We start from the raw sequence: 5,684 nt of genomic DNA, 5'->3' as shown, positions 1-5,684 counted from the left end.
TAATTTATCGGTCATACACTCCCCTCCATATGCATGTGGACAGTGAAGTCCAAAAAATATATTTGGCTCTTTTCTCCAGTATTTTAGATTTGAGATAGAATGTTTTCATTAAAGAGACAGTACAGAATTTCCCCTTTATTTGAGGATATTTTCATAAAGTTTTCATTCCCCTTGACTTATTATTTTTATTATTCTGTTACAGCCTAAATTCAAAATGTATTTTAAAAAACATGTCTCACCCATCTACACACAATACCCCATTATGACAAACTGAAAACATAGAAAATGAAATAGAGAAATATCTCATTTTGATAAGTTTTTACACCCCTGAGTCAATACTTTGTAGAAGCACCTTTACAGCTGTGAGTCTTTCTGGGTGTCTAAGTCTCTAAGAGCTTTCCACACCTGGATTGTGCAACATTTGCCCATTATTCTTTTCAAATGTCTTCAAGCTACGTCCAATTGGTTGTTGGTCATTGCCAAACAACCGTTTCAGATCTTGCCATAGATTTTCAAGTAGATTTATCTCAAAACTGTAACTCTGCCTTTCACTGTCTTCTTGGTAAGCAACTCCAGTGTAGATTTAGCCTTGTGTTTTAGGTTAATATCCTACAGAAAGGTGAATTCATCTCCCAGTGTCTGGTGGAAAGCAGACTTGACCAGGTTTCCCTCTAGGACTTTGCCTATGTTTAGCTCCATTCTGTTAATTTTCTATCCTGAAAACCTCCCCAGTCCTTAATGATTACAAGTATACCCATAACATGATGCTGCCACCACTGTGCTTGAAATTATGGAGTGGTACTCAGTAACGTGTTGTATTCGATTTGCCCCAAAAATAACATTTTGTATTCAGGACATAAGAGTGAATTGCTTTGCCACATTTTTTGCAGAATTACTTTAGTGCCTTGTTGCAAACAGGTACAAGCTTCCTTCTTTTCACTCCGTCATTTGGGTTAGTATGGTAGATTAACTACAATGTTGTTGATCCATCCTCAGTTTTCTCCTATCACAGCCAATAAACTCTGTAACTGTTTTAAAGTCATGATTGGGCTCATGGTGAAATCTCTGAGCGGGTTTCTTCCTCTCCGGCAACTAAGTTAGGAATGATGCCAGTATCCAAAGTGTAATTAATACCTTCACCATGCTCAAATGGATATTCAATGGCTGCTTCTTCTTTTTTTCCCACATCTACCAATAAGTGTCCTTCTATATGAGGCATTAGACAACCTCACTGGTATTTGTGGTTGAATCTGTGTTTGAAATTCACTGCTTGACGGACCGACCTTACAGATAGTTGTATGTGCGGGGTACAGAGATGAGGTCATTAAAAATCATGTTAAACACTATTATTGCACACAGAGTGAGTTCATGCAACTTAATGTGTGACTTGTTAAGCACATTTCTACTCCTGGACTTATTTAGGCTTTCCATAACAAAGGGGTTGAATACTTATTGACTCTTTTTTTTAACCTGTTGGATACATTTGCGGTTTGTTTTGGTTATGTTTTGGATTATGTTTTGCTCAATAGGAAATGAATTGTTTCCAACTGTTATGGAAGGAGGTATCACAGAGGTGAAATAATAGACATAAATACAGTAGATTTGGCATTTACTAGGGGGAAGAAACAAGAAAAATGCTCAAAGGAGAGTATGCCCCGGGCTCCTCCAAAAACTCCAAAATAGAAATATTAACACAATAACAGATATTATGGATAGACATGTAACAGAAACCAGTTGAACATGTGTAATACAGTATAAATATCTTAAGCAACTTATTTACAGTAACTGGATGTGTGATAAACAAAGGATATCATATGAGAAAGAATGTATTTGTGTGAGATGTGTGAGACATAGAGGTGTAGTTTCAGTGTGTCTGCAGAAGACTGTACAACCCATCCGGCTGGGCTGAGGTTGCTGGTCTGTCGGGGATTGAGCTGTATACATGGTACCAATCTTAAACTGAAAGTCATAAAACACGGTGAGAGTGACTTTTTAAACGTTTATTTAACCTTTATTTAACTAGGCAAGTCAGTTAAGAACAAATTCTTATTTACAATGACTGCCTACACCGGCCAAACCCGGACAATTGTATGCCGCCCTATGGGACTCCCAATCACGGCCTGGTGTGAAACAGCCTGGATTTGAACCAGGGTGTCTGTTGTGACACCTCTAGCACTGAGATGCAGTGCAACTCGGGAGCCCCTAAAGTGTTGTCAGAAGGGAGAGAGAGAGGGAGAGAGAGAGAGAGAGAGAGAGAGAGAGAGAGAGAGAGAGAGAGAGAGTGAGAGATACTTTAATCCTCTAGTCAGTCTGTCTGTGAAAACAGTGCTACATATAATAATATAACAATATGATACAATGAACTGTACAACGATATATCTATACTCCATGCAATTATTTGTGCTGTACTTACATGTTCATTTGCAAATGCCTGTGTATCCACATCAACGGGACTTGCACATCACAGAGAGAGACAATTCCATGAGTAAAAGGTTGTGTATGTATGTATGTATGAGTGTGTGTTTGAGGGGGGTCATGTGTATTTTACATGTCTACATTGCATGTGTGTTACTTAGTCGAGTTTGCCCTATTGCGTTAGTAACAGCCAAACAGAAGAAGTGCAAGTAACAGGGCTTGATGTCACTTCACACTTCTCCTCCTGACTCAAACCACCCTGCAGATCTACAGCTCTATTCTCACGCTGCTGATGCTCGGACACATTCATTTCTGTTTTAAGTGTCATATATGCGTTTTGATATGGTTGATATGGTTAGGCCCAAAGTTTAAGCATGTACAGTAGCTGTGCACTTGCAGATGGTTCTGAGTTCTGAGGGACAAACCTGAGGGCATGAACGTGGACAGTACATAAGTGATCTGAGAATCGATTCCAGCATCTCCTGAATCCACCTGTAGTAGAGAGAGAGGGAGAAGAAGAGAGAGAAGAGATAGACTTTTTATCCTCCAGTCTAAAAACTGTCTGTCTATTCTGCTCTCTAACTCGTGACATGAACTGCACCCTCCTTTGTATCACAGGAAGTGTTTGTGGGTTTTGTGTCATTCTGAGTCATTCTGAGGTCTACACATGTCCAATGCAAGATGTAGGTTATTTGATCAAAAATAGTTTATAAGACTAAACTCTGTACCTACTTAGGAACACATTTGCACAGAAATGATTTCTGTTGAAAAACATCTTATTTGCTAATAAATATAAATTACCATATAAATCTGTAAATAAATCTAGCTGTTGATTTGATACTTTGAACATTCATATGTTGAAGCACCACTAATGTAACATTAAGGTATTGATCCTCAGATCAGACAGTCAGAGGGCAGAGGATGCTGGTGAGAGGAGTTATAGGAGGACGGTCTCATTGTAATCGTTGAAATGGAATGAATAGAATGGAGTCGAACACGTAGTTTTGATGTGTTTGATTTGTTTGACTCCGTTCCATTAATTCCATTCCAGCCATTACAATGAGCCTGTCCTCCTATAACTCATCCCACCAGCCTCCTCTGTCAGATGGGTATATGTGTACAGATACCACTGTAATGTAGAATACTCACCATGACTCTGCTGCTCACCGCTCCCTTAGACACCAAATCATCTACAACAGAAACACAATGAAAATGGGATTATAGTGTTTGTACATGAGTGTATATAGTTATGTAAGTTGTATGTGTGTCTATGTTTATGTATTTTGTTTGGAACATACATTGGCTGTGATCATCCTGTCTGGATGTAGGTCTGTACAACATAAAAGTATAAGAAGGTTGTGGTAAGAACATCTCATCATGGACAATACAGAACTAAAGGTTGATACAATCTGCATCATATTCACAAGGGGAATTCTTACCTCTGAGAATTGGTTTTCTCTGAAAATTAAATGAGGCTAAATTAATTAAATTGAATATAGTCTAACCTATACAATATCATCAAAAGGAGTTGCCAAAGGCACTTACAATAATGTCCGCAGGGTAAATTTGAAAAATGATTTGTTACGCAGAATCAAATGTACTCACTGGTCCTCCTGCAGAGACAGACAGCTCTCAATACTACCAGGAACACGGCCACTCCAGAAGCCATACCCACTGCTGCCTGCCATAATCGCCCCACTATTTGGTGACATGATGACATCGGGAGAGGTTATTAGCTCTTGGACCACATTATTGTTCTTCTAAGAAAATGTGCACAGCTCTGTTTTCATATGTGTAAGAAAAGACAGCGAGAAAAGGATACTTACCCAGAATGCTTTCTTGACTGTTTGATTCCACATCACTTTCTGTGGAGCTTTGAACTCCTGGGCACATGCAAGAGAGAAGGACAGTTTAATAACAGAGTTATGCAAATATTTCTAAGAAGAGACAAATTGTTTGATTAATCCTAAAGCCTTGACTGAATTTACATTTGGCTATATTTGCAAAACTGTTTATACTTTTTCTTATGGCTGCAGGGGCAGTATTGAGTAGCTTGGATGAAAGGTGCACAGAGGTGCCCAGAGGAAACGGCCTGCTCCTCAGTCATAGTTGCTAATATTTGCATATTATTATTAGTATTGGATAGAAAACACTCTGAAGTTTCTAAAACTGTTTGAATTATGTCTGTGAGTATAACAGAACTCATATGGCAGGCAAAAACCTGAGAAGTTCCACTTCCTGTTTGGATTTTTTCTGAGGGTGCTAGATTTTCAACCAAGCTCTCATTGAAATTACAGCGAGATATTGATGAGTTTTCGCTTCCTACGGCTTCCACTAGATGTCAACAGTCAATAGAACTTTGTCTGATGACTCTAATGTGAAGGGGGGCCGAAGGAGACAGGAATTAGTCACCACTGCCACGAGCTGACCATGCTTTGACCACGCGCGTTCACGTGATAGGCATCTCCGTTCCATCGCTCAACTGAAGTCAATCTAATTCTCCGGTTGGAACGTTAATCAAGATGTATGTTAACAACATTCTAAAGATTGTTTCAGTACATCGTTTGACATGTTTCTACTGACTGTTATGGAACTTTTGGACATTTCGTCACGTTATAGTGGACGCGCTTTGTGACTTTGGAATTGTTTACCAAACGCGCTAACCAAAGTAACTAATTGGACATAAATAACGGACATTATCGAACAAATCAAGCATTTATTGTGGACCTGGGATTCCTAGGACTGCATTCTGATGAAGTTCATCAAAGGTAAGGAAACATTTATCATGTATTTTCTGGTTTCTGTTGACCCCAACATGGCGGCTAATTTTGCTATTGTTCTGAGCTCCGTCTCAGATTATTGCATGATTTGCTTTTTCCGTAAGGTTTTTTGAAATCTGACACAGCGGTTGCATTAAGGAGAGGTATATCTATAATTCCATGTGTATAACTTGTATTATCATCTACATTTATGATGAGTATTTCTGTTGAAACGATGTGGCTATGCAAAATCACTTGATGTTTTTGGAACTAGTAAATGTAAAGCGCCAATGTAAACTCAGATTTTTTTATATAAATATGAACTTTATCAAACAAAACATGCATGTATTGTGTAACATAAAGTCCTATGAGTGTCATCTGATGAAGATAATCAAAGGTTAGTGATTAATTCTATCTCTATTTCTGCTTTTTCTGACTGTTATCTTTAGCTGGAAAAATGGCTGTGCTTATTGTGGTTTGGTGGTGACCTAACATAATCGTTTGTAGTGC

The 5,684-nt window shown here is 38.5% G+C and overlaps 1 long non-coding RNA gene across 1 annotated transcript; it reads right to left on the bottom strand.

The window, feature by feature from the left end:
- Positions 1 to 1,840: 1,840 nt before the first annotated feature.
- On the bottom strand, positions 1,841 to 3,747 carry LOC139551036 (uncharacterized). Its single transcript, XR_011670185.1, has 4 exons — positions 3,714 to 3,747; positions 3,565 to 3,605; positions 2,414 to 2,907; positions 1,841 to 2,202 (listed from the first exon to the last, which is right to left on the bottom strand). It is a non-coding gene; the product is annotated as an uncharacterized lncRNA (long non-coding RNA).
- Between the last annotated feature and the right edge of the window lie 1,937 nt (positions 3,748 to 5,684).

The sequence above is a fragment of the Salvelinus alpinus genome, chromosome 2 (genome assembly GCF_045679555.1).
Source record: "Salvelinus alpinus chromosome 2, SLU_Salpinus.1, whole genome shotgun sequence".
Taxonomy (NCBI): domain Eukaryota; kingdom Metazoa; phylum Chordata; class Actinopteri; order Salmoniformes; family Salmonidae; genus Salvelinus; species Salvelinus alpinus.
Note: the sequence above shows the minus strand (reverse complement) of the source record. Positions and strands in the feature narration are given on the sequence as shown.